Source organism: Neomonachus schauinslandi, chromosome 11, assembly GCF_002201575.2.
Source record: "Neomonachus schauinslandi chromosome 11, ASM220157v2, whole genome shotgun sequence".
In the NCBI taxonomy this organism is placed as follows: domain Eukaryota; kingdom Metazoa; phylum Chordata; class Mammalia; order Carnivora; family Phocidae; genus Neomonachus; species Neomonachus schauinslandi.
The window spans coordinates 44,312,333-44,332,051 of NC_058413.1; the positions used below are offsets into that span (position 1 = coordinate 44,312,333).

Consider the following 19,719-nt stretch of genomic DNA (forward strand, 5'->3'; position numbering starts at 1 on the left):
TACAGGCAAAATACAGTCTAATCACTTAATTGGTCTAAATTTTTATCTGTTAGAACAACTCTTGGATTTCTGAATGGGAAGTATCATCTGCTGTTGGATTCACCTAATCTACTCTCCACAACTCATTCAGGATTGATAGAACTGACACTCTGAAGTAGGTTAAAATGTCTTTTTCCTTCATTTTTAAGGACTACCCTCCAAAAGAATTAAACTTTATGTCAATGATCCCCTCATTGCTTATATTATTTCTTTTATTTTTCAGTAGTTGTAGCTTATCCGGTCAAATATGCATTGGGTAATTCTTTGAAGAAATTCTGCAGGTTCTGTGGAGATTTAAGGATTCTTTTCTGCACCTGGATAGAACGAGCTCAAGCTCTTCTCATCTGTGAAGGCCCGAGTGTTCTCCTTCTCTCCTCTTTAGTTGCTTACGGCCATCATTCTTTATTTCTAAATGTCAGGGATTTAATAAGCCTATATTTAATTGTCTTCCTCTTGATTGTTCGAACGTGAAGAGACCATGTGTGCTTTTTCCATTTTTAGGCTGTGAATTCTTGTCTTGGATCCTCTCCTACTGAAGAAATGACAAGCTGCTTGTATCTTATGTCGCAATCACAGTTTTGGTAGTTTGGTAGAGGCTGCCCAAAGTGCTAGGTTAAGGAAATTTCTGAAACCTTCTCTTGGCTAAGAGAAAAAGATCACCAGGTTAGGACAGTGATGAGTGTCTTGGGAGAATGCTTGGGGTGGGGGTGAGGGGACGAGTGGCAGCGTCAGAACCACTCTCCAGCCGGCTCTGTTGTGGTGTATCATTGCCTGTGATTTTTCATATTTATAACCTTCTGCTGGCATTGGACTTCTTGGGTCTCTGAGTCTGTTTTCTAGCTCACTAACTTTTTTTTGCATTGTTGTCCATTCTGTTCTCATTTTTTTAAAAATAGGATTTTAGACATTACCTACTAGAACACTTAATTTTTTCTGTTTTTGCCAATATTTTTTAATTGTCACAATACTAACATTATAATGCTTTCTTCTTAAAATTAAAAACGTTCTGATTTTTAGCATCTGGCATTATTCAGGAGGAGACTTTTTATGGTTTGCTTATTTCTTTTGCATTACTAATTTTGGAGGAAATGTAATTCTGCTTTACTTTTTTTCTACTTTAGTTATGCTTTGGGTTTATTTTTTTGCTTTTTATTGGATATTTTACTTTAGGCACTGATGTTGGTATAACGTAGATTTGAGTAGATAGAATATCTGAAGTAACCTTTATTAATAGTTTTAGGTGTATCTTTTCATGTTCACACACACAGAGAGTTCTCTCTCTCATTCTCCTTTAATGAAAGTGAGATTACCGTGTATATATTTTTCTGCTACCTTTTTTTCCATTCAAACATATATCATGAGTATCTTTGTCAATATATATGGATATAATTCATTTTTGGGGTACCTTTTGACCACCTTTACCCACTCTGTCCACCCCCCAACCCCTTACCTCTGGTGACCACCACTCTCTTCTCTGTATCTATGAGCTTTTTTTTTTTTTTAAATAAAGATTCAACATATAAGTAAGATCATATGGTATTTCACTTAGCATAGTGCCCTCAAAGTCCATCTACATTGTTGTAAATGGCAAGATTTTATTCTTTCTTTATGACCAAATAATACTCCATATAAATATACATACACCATATCTTCTTTATCTATTCATCCATTGATAGACATTTAAGTTGTTTTCATATCTTGGCTATTGTAAATAATGCTACAGTGAACATAGGGATGCACATATCTTTCAAGTTAGCATTTTCATTTTCTTCTTTAGACAAATAACCAGAAGTGGAATCAGTGGATCATATGGTATTTTCATTTTTAATTTTTTAAAGAACCCCCATATTGTTTTCCACAATAGCTGCACCAATTTACATTCTTAGCAACAGTGCATGAAGGCTCCCTTTTCTCCACATCCTTGCCAATATTTCTTTTTTTTTTTAAATGTTTTATTTATTTATTCATGAGAGTCAGAGAACGAGAAAGAGAGAGGCAGAGGCAGAGGGAGAAGCAGGCTCCCCACCAAGCAGGGAGCCCGATGCGGGACTCAATCCCAGGACCCTGGGATCATGACCTGAGTTGAAGGCAGACGCTTAACCATCTGAGCCACCCAGGCGCCCCGCCAATATTTCTTATTTCTTGTCATTCTGACACTAGCCATTCTGACTGGTGTTAGGTAGTATCTTATTGTGGTTTTGGTTTGCCTTTCTCCGATGATTGTTGTGCACCTTTTCATGTGCCTGTTAGCCATCTGAGTGTCTTCTCGGGAAAAATATCTATTCAGATCTTCTGTGCATTTTTAAATTAGATGTATTTGCCCCGCCCCCCCCTTTTTTTTTTTGCTATTCAGTTCCATGAGTGCTTTATATATTTGGATATTAAATCCTGGCAAATATTTCCCCCCATTTGGTAGGTTGCCTTTTCATTTTATGGATGGTTTCCTTTGCTATGCAGAAGCTTTTTATTTTGATGTAGTCCCACTTATTTTTGTTTATGTTACCTTTGCTTTTTGTATCAAATCCAAAAAAATCATCCCTGAGGCCAATGTCAAGGAGATTAATGCCTATGCTTTCTCGTAGGAGTTTTATGGTTTCAGGTCTTATATTCAAGTCTAAAGACCCATTTTGAGTTAGTGTTTGTGTATGTTGTAAGATAGAGGTCCATTTTCATTCTTTTGCATATGGCTGTCCACTTTTCCCAATGCCACTTATTGAAGAAACTGTATATTCTTGGCTCCTTTGTCATGAATTAATTGGCCATATATGTGTGGCTTTATTTCCAGGCTCTCTATTCTGTTCCATTAATATAGTGTCTGTTTTTATGCCAATACCATACTATTTTGACTACTGGAGTTTGTAATACAGTTTGAAGTCAGGGAGCATGGTGCCTCCAGCTTATTCTTTGTCAAGATTGTTTTGGCTTTTCAAGGTCTTGTGTGGTTCCATACAAATTTTAGGATCCTTTGTTCTATTTTCTTTTTTTTCCTGGACAATGTGTCTTTATTTTTATCTATCTATTTTCATTTGTATATAATTGACACAAAATGTTACAATAGTTTCAGGTGTACAAAATAGTGATTCAACAAGTTTATTTACTATGCTATGTTCACTACAAATGTAGCTACCATTTGTCTTGATACATCTCCATTACAACATTGATTATATTCCTTATGCTGTGTCTTTTATTCCTATTTCTTATTTCATAACTGGAAGCCAATTTCCCCCACTTCCCTAATTCTGTGAAAACTGCCATTGGAATCTCAATAGGGGTTGCACTGAATCTGTAGATTGCTTTGGGTAGTATGGACATTTTAACAAATATTAATTATTCTAATCCATGAACATAGAATATCTTACCATTTGTGATCTTCAATTTCTTTCAGCAATGTCTTATAGTTTTAAGTGTAAAGGTCTTTCGCCTCCTTGGTTAAGTTTATTCCTTGGTATTTTATTCTTTTTGATGTGGTTGTACGTGGGATTGTTTTCTTAATTTCTTTCTAAGGGTGGGCATCCTTGTCTTGTTCCTTATCTTAGAGAAAAAGCTTCCAGCTCCTCACCATTGGGTATGTGGGCTTGTCATATAGAATCTTTATTATGTAGAGATATGTTCTCTCTGTACCCACTCTGTTGAGCATTTTTATCGTGAATGGATGTGGAATTTTGTCAAATGCTTTGCTACATCTACTGAGATGATCATATAATTTTTATCCTTCATTTTACTAATGTGGCATATCACACTGATTGATTTGTGGATGTGAAACCATTCTTGCATCCTTGGAATAAATCCCACTTGATCATGGTGTATGATTCTTTTAATGTATTGTTGAATTCACTTTGTTAATATTTTGTTGAGGACATTTGTACCTATGTTCATTAGGGATATTGCTGTAATTTTCTTATGGTGTCCTTGTCTGGTTTTAGCATTGGAGTAACACTGGTTTTGTAAAATGAGTCTGGAAGTGTTCCTGCCTCTTCTATTTTTGGGGAAGAGTTTGAGAAGGATTGGTATTAATTTTTTTTTTAAATGTTTGATAGAATTCACCAGTGAAGCCATCTGGTCCTGGGCTTTTGTTTGTTGGGGACTTTCTGGTTACTGATTTAGTCTCCTTACTAACAATCATTTGGTCAGATTTTCTATTTCTTCATGATTTAGTCTTGGTAGGTTGCATATTTCCAGGAATTTATCAATTTCTTCTAGGTTGTACAATTGTTGGTGTATAATTATTCATAGTAGTCTCTTATGATCCTTTGTATTTCTGTAGTACCAATTATAACGTCTCCTCTTTTCTGATTTTGAGTTCTCTCTCTGTGAGTCTAGCTAAAGGTTTGTCAATTCTGTTTATCTCTTTAAAAAATCCAGCTCTTGGGCACCTGGGTGGCTCAGTTGGTTAAGCGACTGCCTTCGGCTCAGGTCATGATCCTGGAGTCCCTGGATCGAGTCCCGCATCGGGCTCCCTGCTCAGCAGGGAGTCTGCTTCTCCCTCTGACCCTCCCCCCTCTCATGTGCTCTCTCTCTCTCTCTCTCTCATTCTCGCTCTCTCAAATAAATAAATAAATAAAATCTTTAAAAAAAAAATAAATAAAAAAATAAAAAAAAAAATAAAAAATCCAGCTCTTAGTTTCATTGATCTTTTCTATTATCTTTTCAGTTTCTAAACATGTCTCTATATGATACATGTGTCACCCAAACGTATGAGTATCTTCTTATGCCAGTACATACTGATATAACTCATTTAAAAATTTGCATAATATATTATGGGACTTATAACTTATTCGACCATTCCTCTGTAGATATATAGCCAGGTTATAAGCCACCTTTTTCTTATTTGTATTAAAGTTTCAGTAAACGTGTGTGTGCGCGTGTGTGTGTTACCAGCTGATTATTGCTAGTAAAAAGAAAAGCTGCTGCCTTACAGATTTTCTTCTTAAATAGAATCATCTTACCAAATCTCCTTATTAGTTCTATTATTGTTTATTTGAGTCTCTGGGTATGGAAATAAGATAAAACATAGTTATCTCTATTTTGTAAGCTTATATCACTTATTTCAATTTTGTGACATTTTAAAATAAAAGATTTGAGGACCTCTTCTATTTCTATCCCCTACTTTATTTTTAAAATACTCAACCCCCAAAATTTAACAGATCCACTCAAATATCCCTATAGTTAAATAGTAATTGCACTCATTGTTGCTAAGTATTTAAAGATAATTTCTTTCTCAAGATTCCTGGTTTTTCTCTTTTGCTCTTTATTAGGCTAATTTCAGCTAGCTACATGAAAATTTTCTATTGCTGAAATTTTATTCTTCCATGAAATTGTTTCTTTCATGTTTCTATAGTTCTGTAAATTGTTCATCATTAGTTTAACTTGTTATAAAGTAATAGGCATGATTTTGAAATAGGATGCTATTTAGAAAATTTCCTCAGGATTATTTTGTGAATCTTTCACTTGTTTTTGAATTTAGCATCCCAACGTGCTTTTGGAGAGATTATTTTTAGAAAACAATGAAATAGTATTCAAAAAGTTCTTAAGTATCAAGACAGAATAAACTCAATTACTCTGAATGGTAGAAAAAATGGGATGTTCTAGCAAACACAGTTACTATATATATTATACTATATTAATGTAACCATCCTTCAGAGAATTAGAGTACATAAAATACTCTTTCCAGTATGAGTGATTCCTGAGTTATTACATTTTTGTTTTCCAAATATACAGAGAGGCTTTGTTAGAATTTTTTTTTTTTTGTATCATGGCCAGAGAATTTGGTCTGTATAACAATTTGTTGAGACACACTTTATGGACATAGTCAAATTTGTAAGTGTTCCATATGCAGTTGAAAATAGGGGCGCCTGGGTGGCTCAGTCATCAAGCATCTGCCTTTGGCTCAGGTCATGATCCCAGTGTCCTGGGATCAAGCCCTGCATCGGGCTCCCTGCTCAGTGGGAAGCCTGCTTCTCCCTCTCCCACTCCTCCTGCTTGTGTTCCCTCTCTCGCTGTCTCTCTCTCTGTCGAATAAATAAATAAAATCTTTAAAAAAAAAAAAGAAAAGAATGCTCTAGTTTTGGTATTGGTGGTTAATTGTATTCTCCAAATCTTCTCTATCCTTATGAACCTTTTTCTTAATGTGTTTATTAAAAGATATATGTTAAAAATCTAACACTGTGATGACAATTTATCATGTCCTTGTAATTCTGATTGTCATTTTTATATAGTGATGCACAAAAAAATACATTTAGGTTTAAAATGTCTGTATTTTCCTAGTAGCTTTAGTCTCCTCAATATGTAGACTTTCTATAGTAATGCTTTTTGCTTTAAAGTCTGTTTTGTCAGATATTAAAATAGTTACCCCAGCTTTCTTTTAATTAGCATTACTCTAGTGTATGTAATTATTTCCATTCTTTAAACCACTCTAATGTGGGGTTTGAACTCACCACCCTGAGATCAAGAGTCAAATGCTTAACTGACTGAGCTATGCAGGTACCCCTAATTATTTCCATTCTTTTTTTTTTTTTAAAGATTTTATTTATTTATTTGAGAGAGAGAGAGAGATACAGCATGAGAGGGGAGAGGGTCAGAGGGAGAAGCAGGCTCTCTGCTGAGCAGGGAGCCTGATGTGGGACTCGATCCCAGGACCCCGGGACCATGATCTGAGCCGAAGGCAGTCGTTTAACCAACTGAGCCACCCAGGAGCCCCATTATTTCCATTCTTTAAAGCATTCTTTGTCCTCATAAATTAAGATTGTCTCTTGTAAATAGCATATAGCAAGATGTTGTGCTATCTAGTCTGACAATTTTTATCTTTTAAATGGATAAAGTCAATTTATATTGAGTGGGTTCATCAATATACCTGGATTCACTTCTACCAACTTATTTTCAACTTTGTATTTGCTTTTCTGGTTTTTTATCCACCCTTCCATCCTTGCTTTCTTTTGGTTTAAGGTTTCTCTTTTCTCTCATTTCATTTTTTCTCATGGCTAGTGGGGAGGTTATACACTCTGTTTTATTATTTTAGTGGCCACCGTAAAAGATTTATCATGTGTATTTAACTTAATAGAAATGATCCAGGCTTTCTCAGTCTGACTTATTGCACTTAGCCTGTTACTAAATAATACAGGACCTGAGCATACTTTGACTCTAATCATACTCTTCCTACTTAAATGCTATAATTGTCTGGTATTCTATCTTATTTTTTTAAATAAACAAATTAGACATTATTTTGATTGTTTTATATTCATTTAATTATTGCTTCAATCTACCCACAATGGTGATCTTTTTAATTGTAGATACAGGTTTTTATTTCATTTTATTAAAAAAATTTTTTTAAGATTTTATTTATTTATTTGACAGAGAGAGACACAGCGAGAGAGGGAACACAAGCAGGGGGAGTGGGGGAGGGAGAAGCAGGCCTCCCGCTGAGCAGGGAGCCCGATGCGGGGCTCGATCCCAGGACCCTGGGACCATGACCTGAGCCGAAGGCAGACGCTTAACGACTGAGCCACCTAGGCGCCCCTAAAAATTTTTTTTTGAGTATAGTTCACATGTTACACTAGTTTCAGGTGTACAACATAGTGACTCAACATCTCTGTACATTATGCTATGCTCACCACAAGTGTAGCTACCATCTGTCACCATACGGTGCTATTACAATATCACTGAGTATATTTCCTTTACTGTACATTTTATTCCCATGATTTATTCATTCCATAATTGGAAACCTGTATCTCCCATTCCCCTTTGTCCATTTTGCCTATCCTCTACACCTTCCTTCGGCAACCATGAGTTTGTTTTCTGTATTTATAGGAATGATTCTGCTTTTTGTTTATTCATTTGTTATGTTTTTTTTACATTCCACATAAGTGAAATCAAAGGTTTTTGGCTTTCTCATCCTGACTTATTGCACTTAACCTAATACCGTCTAGGCCCATCCATGCTATCACAGATGGCAAGATCTCATTCTTTTCCACGGCTAATATTCCAATGTATATATATACACACACACACACAACTTCTTTATCCATTCATCTATCAATGGGCACTTGGGTTCCATATCTTGACTATTATAAATAATGTTGCAATAAACACTGGGCTGCATAGATCTTCAAATTAGTGTTTTTGTTTTCTTTGGATAAATACATAATAGTGGAATTATTGGATGGTAGGGTATTCCTATTTTTAATTCTTTTAATTTTATTATGTTAGTCACCATACATTACAAATTAGTTTTTGATGTAGTGTTCCATGATTCATTGTTTGCATATAACACCCAGTGCTCCATTCGATATGTGCCCTCCTTAATACCCATCACTGGGCTAACCCACCCCCCCTACCCCCCTCCTATTTTTAATTTTTTTGAAGAAACTTCATACTGTTTTTCACAGTGGCTGCACCAATTTATATTCCCACCAACAGTGCACAAGGGTTCCCTTTCCCTTTCCCAACACCAACAGTTGTTATTTCTTGTCTTTTTGATTTTAGCCATTCTAACTGGTGTAAGGTGCTATCTCATTGTGGTTTTGATTTACATTTCCCTGATGGTTACTGATGTTGAGCATTTTATCATATGTCTGTAGGCCATCTATATGTCATTTTTTGAAAAATGTTTTATTCAGGTCCTCTGCCCATTTAATTGGATTATTTGATTTTTTTGGTGTTGACTTTGTAAGTTCTTTATATAGTTTGTATATTAACACCTTATCAGATATATCATTTTCAAATACTTTCTCCCATTCAGTATGTTGCCTTTTTGGGCTTTTGATCTTTTTTTTTTTTTTTCCTCACGCTTTTTATTTTGATGTAGTCCCCCCCAGTTTTCTTTTATTTCCCATATCCTAGGAGACATATCTAGAAAAATGCTCCTATGGCCAATGTCAAAGAAATTACTGCTTATGTTCTCTTCTAAGATTTTTATGGTTTTGGGTCTTACATTTAGACCTTTAATCCATTTTAAGTTTATTTTTGTGAATGGTATAAGAAAGTGGTCCAGCTTCATTCTTTTGCATGTTGCTGTCCAGTTTCCCCAACACCATTTGTTGATGAGACTATCTTTTCCCTGTTGTATATTCTTGCCTCCTTTGTCATACACTAATTGACTATATAGGCATGGTTTATTTCGGAGCTCTTTATTCTTTTTTTTGAAATTTTTTATTGTTATGTTAATCACTATACATTACATCATTAGTTTTAGATGTAGTGTTCCATGACTCATTGTTTGTGCATAACACCCAGTGCTCCATGCAGTACGTGCCCTCCTCAATACCCATCACCAGGCTAACCCATCCTCCCACCCCCCTCCCCTCTAGAACCCTCAGTTTGTTTTTCAGAGTCCATCGTCTCTCATGGTTCATCTCCCCCTCCGATTTCCCCCCCTTCATTCTTCCCCTCCTGCTATCTTCTTTTTTTTTTTTTTTTTACAAATATTGCATTATTTGTTTCAGACGTACAGATCTGTGATTCAACAGTCTTGCACAATTCACAGTGCTCACCATAGCACATACCCTCCCCAATGTCTATCACCCAGCCACCCCATCCCTCCCACCTCACCCCCCACTCCAGCAACCCTCAGTTTGTTTCCTGAGATTAAGAATTCCTCATATCAGTGAGGTCACATGATACATGTCTTTCTCTGATTGACTTATTTCGCTCAGCATAACACCCTCCAATTCCATCCATGTCATTGCAAATGGCAAGATCTTATTCCTTTTGATGGCTGCATAATATTCCATTGTATATATATACCACATCTTTTTTTTTTTAATTTAAAGATTTTACTTATTTATTTGAGAGAGAGAATGAGAGAGAGAGAGCATGAGAAGGGGGAGGGTCAAAGGGAGAAGCAGACTCCCCGCTGAGCAGGGAGCCCGATGCGGGACTCAATCCCGGGACTCCAGGATCATGACCTGGTCGAGTTTCATTCTTCTGCATGTGGCTGTCCAATTTTCCCAACACCATTTGTTGAAGAACTGTCTTTTTTCCATTGGACATTCTTTCCTGCTTTGTCAAAGATGAGTTGACCATAGAGTTGAGGGTCCATTTCTGGGCTCTCTATTCTGTTCCATTGATCTATGTGTCTGTTTTTGTGCCAGTACCATACTGTCTTGATGATGACAGCCTTGTAATAGAGCTGGAAGTCCGGAATTGTGATGCCACCAGCTTTGCTTTTCTTTTTCAACATTCCTCTGGTTATTCGGGGTCTTTTCTGGTTCCATACAAATTTTAGGATTATTTGTTCCATTTCTTTGAAAAAAGTGGATGGTATTTTGATGGGGATTGCATTGAATGTGTAGATTGCTCTAGGTAGCATTGACATCTTCACAATATTTGTTCTTGCAATCCATGAGCATGGAACGTTTTTCCATTTCTTTGTGTCTTCCTCAATTTCTTTCATGAGTATTTTATAGTTTTCTGAGTACAGATCCTTTGCCTCTTTGGTTAGATTTATGCTTAGGTATCTTATGGTTTTGGGTGCAATTGTAAATGGGATCGACTCCTTAATTTCTCTTTCTTCTGTCTTGTTGTTGGTGTATAGGAATGCCACTGATTTCTGTGCATTCATTTTATATCCTGCCACTTTACTGAATTCCTGTATGAGTTCTAGCAGTTTTGGGGTGGAATCTTTTGGGTTTTCCACATAGAGTATCATATCATCTGCAAAGAGTGAGAGTTTGACTTCTTCTTTGCTGATTTGGATGTCTTTTATTTCTTTTTGTTGTCTGATTGCTGTGGCTAGGACTTCTAATACTATGTTGAACAGCAGTGGTGATAGTGGACATCCCTGCTGCGTTCCTGACCTTAGGGGGAAAGCTCTCAGTTTTTCCCCATTGAGAATGATATTTGCTGTGGGTTTTTCATAGATGGCTTTTATGATATTGAGGTATGTACCCTCTATCCCTATACTCTGAAGAGTTTTGATCAAGAAAGGATACTGTACTTTGTCAAATGCTTTTTCTGCATCTTTTGAGAGGATCATATGATTCTTGTTCTTTCTTTTGTTAATGTATTGTATCATGTTGATTGATTTGCAGATGTTGAACCAACCTTGCAGCCCAGGGATAAATCCCACTTGGTCGTGGTGAATAATCCTTTCAATGTACTGTTGGATCCTATTGGCTAGTATTTTGGTGAGAATTTTTGGATCCGTGTTCATCAAGGATATTGGTGTGTAATTCTCCTTTTTGATGGGGTCTTTGTCTGGTTTTGGGTTCAAGGTAATGGTGGCCTCATAAAACGAGTTTGGAAGTTTTCCTTCCATTTCTATTTTTTGGAACAGTTTCAGAAGAATAGGTATTAATTCTTCTTGAAATGTTTGGTAGAATTCCCCTGGGAAGCCATCTGGCCCTGGGCTTTTGTTTGTTGGGAGATTTTTGATGACTGCTTCAATTTCCCTAGTGGTTATAGGTCTGTTCAGGTTTTCTATTTCTTCCTGGTTCAGTTTTGGTAGTTGATACATCTCTAGGAATGCATCCATTTCTTCCAGGTTATCTAATTTGCTGGCATAGAGTTGCTCATAATATGTTCTTATAATTGTTTGTATTTCTTTGGTGTTGGTTGTGATCTCTCCTCTTTCATTCATGATTTTGTTGATTTGGGTCATTTCTCTTTTTGATAAGTCTGGCCAGGGGTTTATCAATCTTGTTAATTCTTTCAAAGAACCAGCTCCTAGTTTTGTTGATCTGTTCTACTGTTCTTTTGGTTTCTATTTCATTGATTTCTGCTCTGACCTTTATTATTTCTCTTCTCCTGCTGGATTTAGGCTTTATTTGCTGTTCTTAGTCCAGCTCCTTTAGGTATAGGGTTAGGTTGTGTACTTGAGACCTTTCTTGTTTCTTGAGAAAGGCTGTATTTTTTTTTTTAAAGATTTTATTTATTTATTTGAGACAGAATGAGAGACAGAGAGCATGAGAGGGAGGAGGGTCAGAGGGAGAAGTAGACTCCCTGCCGAGCAGGGAGCCTGATGCGGGACTCGATCCCAGGACTCCAGGATCATAACCTGAGCCGAAGGCAGTCGCTTAACCAACTGAGCCACCCAGGCGCCCGAGAAAGGCTGTATTGCTATATACTTTCCTCTTAGGACTGCCTTTGCTGCATCCCAAAGATTTTGAACAGTTGTGTTTTCATTTTCACTGGTTTCCATGAATTTTTTAAATTCTTCTTTAATTTCCTGGTTGACCCATTCATTCTTTAGTAGGATGCTCTTTAGCCTCCATGTATTTGAGTTCTTTCCGACTTCCTTCTTGTGATTGAGTTCTAGTGGTCTGAAAATAGGCAGGGAATGATTCCAATCTTTTGGTACCAGTTGAGACCTGATTTATGACCTAGGATGTGATCGATTCTGGAGAATGTTCCATGGGCACTAGAGAAGAATGTGTATTCCGTTGCTTTGGGATGGATTGTTCTGAATATGTCTGTGAAGTCCGTTTGGTCCAGTGTGTTATTTAAAGTCTTTATTTCCTTGTTGATCTTTTGCTTAGATGATCTGTCCATTTCAGTGAGGGGTGTGTTAAAGTCTCCCACTATTATTGTATGGTTGTCGATGTGATATTTACAATTGTTAGATCTTCTTGTTGGATAGACCCTTTAAGTAGGATATAGTGTCCTTCCTCATCTCTTATTACAGTCTTTGGTTTAAAATCTAATTTGTCTGATATAAGGATTGCCACCCCAGCTTTCTTTTGGTGTCCATTAGCATGGTAAATGGTTCCCCCCCTCACTTTCAATCTGGGGGTGTCTTTGGGTCTAAAATGAGTCTCTTGCAGAAGCATATCGATGGGTCTTGTTTTTTAATCCAATCTGATAGCCTGTGTCTTTTGATTGGGGCATTTAGCCCATTTACATTCAGGGTAACTATTGAAAGATATGAATTTAGTGCCACTGTACTGCCTGTAAGGTGACTGTTACTGTATATTGTCTGTGTTCCTTTCTGGTCTATGTTTCTTTTAGGCTCTCTCTTTGCTTAGAGGACCCCTTTCAATATTTCTTGTAGGGTTGGTTTTATGTTTGCAAATTCCTTTAGTTTTTGTTTGTCCTGGAAGTTTTTATCTCTCCTTCTATTTTCAATGACAGCCTAGCTGGATATAGTATTCTTGGCTGCATATTTTTCTCTGAGCTCTTTATTCTACCCCCCATGTGACCTTTGCTCATCTTTTTTTTTTTTTTTAAGATTTTATTTATTTATTTGACAGAGAGCGCGATAGCAAGAGCAGGAACACAAGCAGAAGGAGTGGAAGAGGGAGCAGCAGGCTTCCCGCAAAGCAGGGAGCCTGATGTGGGGCTCGATCCCAGGACGCCAGGATCATGACCTGAGCCGCAGGCAGACGCTTAATGACTGAGCCACCCAGGCACCCCTGCTCATCATTTTTTGTTGCATTTCAGATCTTTCTTTGGGTTCATTTTTCTTGTTCCTGGAATACATCCTGGAATACATACTTTTTAGTGAGGGTCTGTTGGAAGTAAACCCTCTCAATTTATTTGCTTAAAATGCCTTCATTTTCTTATTTTTAAAAGTTTTTAAATTTAAATTCAATTTAATTAACATATAGTGTATTATTAGTTTCAGATGCAGAATTTAGTGATTCATCAGTTTCATATAACACCCAGTGCTCATTATATCAAGTGTCCTCCTTAATGCCCATCACCCAGTTACCTCATCCCTCCACCCACCTCCCCTCCAGCAACCCTCAGTTAGTTTCCTATAGTTCAGTCTCATTTTTTAAAAACAGCTTTTTTTTTTTTCTGGGTAACTTACAACTTGACAATTTTTTCCTGAATTTTGAAGATTTCATTTCAGTATCTTTTGGCTATTGTTGTTTCTGATGAAAGACAGCTTTCACTGTGCTGTTACTTTACAGGTAATCTATCTTTTCTCTCTGCTTTTAATCATTTCTTTGTCTTCAGTATTCTTAGGTTTCATTCTAAAGTGTGTAGGTATAGATTTATTTATCCTCTTTGGGAGTCTGTGAGCTTCCTTAATCTGAGAATTCGTATTATTCATCAATTCTAGAAAATTCCCATTCATTATATCTTTAAGTATTGCTTATTCTTCATTTTCCTTATCTTCTCCTGCTAGGATTCCAATTAGCTATATGTTGGATTTTCTTAGAAAATCTCTCTCTTTTAATTCTCTTTCTTATTTTAGGCACTGTTGTCTCTCTAAATTGCCTTCTGGGTAATTTCTTCAGTGCCAACTCCCAGTTCACAAATTCTTCCTTTAGTTGTGTCTAATCCATTGAGTTTTCTAATGACTACTTTTTCTTTTTTCATTTCTAGAAGTTCTGTTTGGTTCTCTTTTACATTGACTTGTCCAACTTTGATAGCTACTTTAAAAAAAATATATTTATTTTAGAGAGAGAGCGAGTGAGCATGGGGGAGGGGCAGAGGGAGAGGGAGAGAGAATCTTAAGCAGACTCCATGCTGAGCACAGAGCCCAACTTGGAGTTTGGCCTCACAACCCTGAGATCATGACCTAAGCTGACATTTAGTCAGCTGAGCCCCCCAGGTGCCCCTTGATAGCTACTTTTTAAAAATCATCCTTTCAATAGCCTTTTAAAATTTTTATTTTGACCTATTTAAACATATTTTATATTCCAGGACTGATCAGTTGCTAATATATAGCATTTGTGGGATGAATTTACAGTTTATTATTCTGTTGATCTTTGCTCAAAGTGGCTTGCTTCTCATGTGTTTCCCACTTTCTGATTTTTAGCTTTTTTGGAATTTCGTCCTTGGGAGCTCTTTGTGAACTGGGTTTAAAGTTCATTCCTCTAAAAGGACATATGTTTGCTTCTACCTTAGGAAGCACTAATAATCTGGAATAACTTTTAACTACATCTTAATCTTGGGTTGTTTTGTCTTTTTTGACAATATAGAACAATTTTTATTTTAATTATTTTTATTTTTAATTGAAGTATAGTTGATATAAGGTTGAACAACATAGTGAACAACATTGTGATTCCATAATTATGTAGATTATGAAAAGCTCAGCATGATGTGTGTCTACTATCTGTCACTATATAAAGTTATTCCAATATTATTGACTATGTTCCCCATTCTGTACCATTCAACCTCATGATTATGTATTTTAAAACTAGAAGTTTGTACCTCTTAATCCCCTTCAACTATTTTTCCCATTCCCCCAAGCCCCCTCCCCTTTGGCAACCATCAGTTCTCTGTGTTTGTGATTCTGTCTTTGTTTATTTTTAAGATTCCACATATAAATGAAATTATATGGTATTTGTCTTTCTCTGACTTATTTCACTTAGCATAATACTCTCTAGGCCCACCTATGTTGTCCCAAATGGCAAGATCACATTCTTTTTTATAGCTGAATAATACTCTATTGTGTGTGTGTGTGTGTGTGTGTGCATATACCACATTTTCTTTATCTTCTTATCCATTGATAGACACTTAAGTTCTTTGGGGCGCCTGGGTGGCTCTGTTGGTTAAGCGACTGCCTTCGGCTCAGGTCATGATCCTGGAGTCCCAGGATCAAGTCCCACATCAGGCTCCCTGCTCGGCGGGGAGTCTGCTTCTCCCTCTGACCCTCCCCCTTCTCATGTGCTCTCTCATTCTCTCTCTCTCAAATAAATAAAATCTTAAAAAAAAAAAAGACACAAGTTCTTTCCATAATTTGGCTATTGTAAGTAAAGTTGCAGTAAACATGGGGGTGCCTATAGTGTTTACATTTTCTTTGTGTAAATATCCAGTAGTGGAATTATTGGATAATAGGGTATTTCTATTTTTAATTTTTTGAGGATCCTCCATATTGTTTTTCACAGTGGATGTACCAGTTTGCATTCCCACCAACAGTGCATAAGGGTTCTTATTTCTCCATGTCCTCACCAACACTTGTTTCTTGAGTTTTTGATTTTAGCCATTCCGACAGATGTGAGGCAGTATCTCATTGTCATTTTGATTTGCATTTCCCTGATGATAAGTGATTATGAGCATGTTTTCATGTGTCTGTTGGCCATCTGTATGTCTTCTTTGAAGAAATGTCTGTTCATGTCTTCTGCCCATTTTTTAATTAGATCATTTGTTTTTGGGTGTTGAGTTGCTGAGTTCTTTATATATTTTATATATCTTTACATATTTTGGATACTAACCCTTTATCAGATGTGTCATTTGCAAATATGTTCTATTCCATAGGCTGCCTTTTAGTTTTATTGATCGTTTCCTTTTCTGTGCAGAAGATTTTTATTTTGATGTAGAGCCAATAGTGTATTTTTGCTTTTGTTTCCCTTGCCTCAGGAGACCTACCTAGAAAACAGTTGTTATGGCTGATGTCAGAAAAATTACTGCCTGTGCTGTCTACTAGGATTTTTATGTTTTCAGGTCTCCTATTTAGGTCTTTAATCCATTTTGAGTTTATTTTTGTGTATGGTCTAAGAAAGTGGTCCAGTTTCATTCTTTTGCATGTTGCTGTCCAGTTTCCCCAACACCATTTGTTGAACAGACTTTTTTACATTGGATATTTTTACCTACTTTGTTGAAGATTAACTGACCATATATTTGTGGGTTTATTTCTGGGTATTCTATTCTGTTCCATTGATCCATGTGCCTATTTTTGTGCCAGTAGCATATTGTTTTGATTATTACAGCTTTGTAATATAACTTGAAGTCTGGAATTGTAATGACTCCAGTTTTATTTTTCTTTCTCAAGATTGCTTCAGCTATTCGGGGTCATTTGCGGTTCCATACAAATTTTAGGATTGTCTTATTTCTGTGAAAAATGCTGTGGATATTTTGATAGGGATTGCATTAAGTCTATAGGTTGCTTTGTGTAGTATAGCTACTTTAACAATATTTGTTCTTCTAACCCATGAGCATGGAATATCTTTCCATTTCTTCGTGTTGTCTTCAATTTCTTTCACCAATGTTTTATAGTTTTCAAAGAACAGGTCTTTCATCTCTTTGGTTAAATTTATTCCTAGGTATTTTATTCTTTCTGGTGCAATTGTAAATGGGATTATTTTCCTAATTTCTCTTTCTGCTGCTTCATTATTGGTGTATAGAAATGCAAGAGATTTCTGTATATTGATTTTGTATCCGATGACTTTACTGAATTCATTTATCAGCTCTCTATTAGTTTTTTGGTGGAGTCTTTAGGGTTCTCTCTCTACTATATCATGTCATCTGCAAATAATGAAAGTTTTACTTCTTCGTTACCAATTTGGATGCATTTTATTTCCTTTTGTTATCTGATTGCTATGGCTAGGATTCCAGTACTATGTTGAATAAAAGTGGTGAAAGTAAACATCCTTGTCTTGTTCCTGACCTTAGGGGAAAAGGTCTGTTTTTCTCCATTGACTATGATATTTGTTGTGGGTTTTTCATATAAGGCTTTTATTATGTTGAGGTACGTTCTCTCCAGATCTACTTTGTTGAGAGTTTTTATCATGAGTGTATGTTGTATTTTAGTCAAATGCTTTTCTGCATCTATTGAAATGATCATATGGTTTTTATCCTTTCTCTTATTGATGCAGTGTATCACACTGATTGATTTGCAAATATTGAACTACCCTTGTATCTCAGGAATAAATCCCACTTGATTGTGGTGAATGATTTTTTTCATGTGTTGTTGGATTCAGTTTGCTAGTATTTTGTTGTGCATCTATGTTCATTAGAGATATTGGCCTGCAGTTCTCTTTCTGTGGTGTCTTTATCTGGTTTTGGTATCAGGGTAATGCTAGCCTCATAGAATGAATTTGGAAATTTTCCATCCTCTTTTATTTTTTGGAATAGTTTGAGAAGAATAGGCATTAACTCTTCTTTAAGTGTTTGGTAGAATTTGCCTGTGAAGTTCTCCAGTCCTGGGCTTTGGTTTGTTGGAAGTTTTTTGATTACTGATTCAATTTTATTGCTAGTAATCAGTCTGTTCAAATTTTCTATTTCTTCCTGCTTCAGTTTTGATAGGTTAAATGTTTCTAGGAATTTATCCATTTCTTCTAGGTTGTCCAATTTGTTGGCATAAGTTGTCATAATATTCTCTTATAGTCAATTTATATTATTTATAAATAATGTATATTATTTATATTATATTATTTAGCATTTATTTCTGTGGTGTCTGTTGTTCTTTCTCCTCTCTCGTTTATGATTTTGTTTATTTGAGTCCTTTCTCTCTCTCCCTGTCTCTTTTTTGATGAGGCTGGTTAGAGGTTTATCAATTTTGTTCATCTTTTCAAAAACACCAGTTCCTGATTTCATTCATCTGTTCTATTTTTGTTTGTTTCTTGTTTGTTTTTAGTTTCTGTATCATTTATCTCTGCTTTAATCTTTTTTTTTTTTCCTGCTGGTTTTGGGTTTTGTTGGTTTTTCTTTTTCTATGTCCTTTAGGTGTAAGTTTAGGTTATTTGAGATCTTTCATCTTTTTGAGGTAGGCCTATATTGCTATAAATCGCCCTCTTAGAACCGCTTTTGTTGCATCTGAAAGATTTTGTACCATTGTGTTTTTTTTTTTTCCATGTGGTTTTTTATTTCTTCTTGATTTCTTGGTTGGCCTATTCATCATTTAGTAGCATGTTATTTAACCTCCATGTATTTGTGTTCTTTCAATCTTCTTAATTTGTTGAGACTTGTTTTGTGGCCTAATATATGATCTATTCTGGAGAATGTTCCATGTACACTTGAAAAGAATGTGCATTATGCTGTTTTAGGATGGAATGTTCTGAATATATTGGTTAAATCCATCTGGTCCAGTGTGTCATTCAAAGCCACTGTTTCCTTGTTGATTTTCTGTTTGGATGATCTGTCCATTGATGTAAGTGGGATGTTAAAGTCCCCAACTATATTGTATTACTATTGATTGCTTCCTTTATGTTCATTATTAACTGTTTTATGTATTTGGGTGCTCCCATGTTGGGTGCATAAATATTTACAATTTTTATATGTTCTTGTTGGGTTGTCTTCTTTATTATTATATAGGGTCTTTATCTCTTGTTGTAATCTTTGTTTTATGGTCTATTTTTTCTGATATGGGTATTGATCTCTGGCTTTCTTTTGACATCAATTTGCATGATAACCCCTAACTTTCAATCTGCAGATGTCTTTGGGTCTGCAGTGAGTCTCTTGTAGGCAGCATATAGATGGGTTTCATTTTTTAATTCACTCTGTCACCCTACGTCTTTTGATTGGAACATTCAGTCTATTTATATTCAAAGTAATCATTGATAGATATGTGTGTTTTTTTTGCCATTTTATTATTTGTTTTGTGTTTTTTCTAGTTTTTCTTTGATCCTTTCTTTTCTTACTCCCTTTCATGGTTTGTTTGCTTTCTTTGGTGACATATTTGGATTCCCTTTTCTTTATTCTTTGCATATCTATTACTTTTTTTTTTTTTTAAGATTTTATATGAGAGAGAAAGAGAGGGAAAGCACTGAGGGAGAATAAGCACTATTTTTTGGCATTTTGATTACTGTGTGTCTTGGTGTGGACCTCTTTGGGTTGATTTTGTTAGGGGACCTCTGTGCCTCCTGGATCTGAATATCTGTTTCACTCCCCAGATTAGGGAAGTTTTCAGCTATTATTTCTTCAAATAAACTTTCTGCCCCCTTTTCTCTCTTCTTCTTCTGAGATATCTATAATGTGAATTTTATTATACTTGATGGAGTCATTGAATTCCCTAAATCTATTCTCATTTTGCATAATTTTTTTTCTCTCACTTGCTCAGCTTGATTAGTTTCCATT

At 35.8% G+C, this 19,719-nt stretch overlaps 1 protein-coding gene across 1 annotated transcript in view; it reads right to left on the bottom strand.

Moving 5' to 3' along the window:
• Positions 1 to 19,719, bottom strand: part of PARVA (parvin alpha) — a 173,935-nt gene that overhangs the window by 30,482 nt on the left and 123,734 nt on the right. The window lies entirely within an intron of this gene.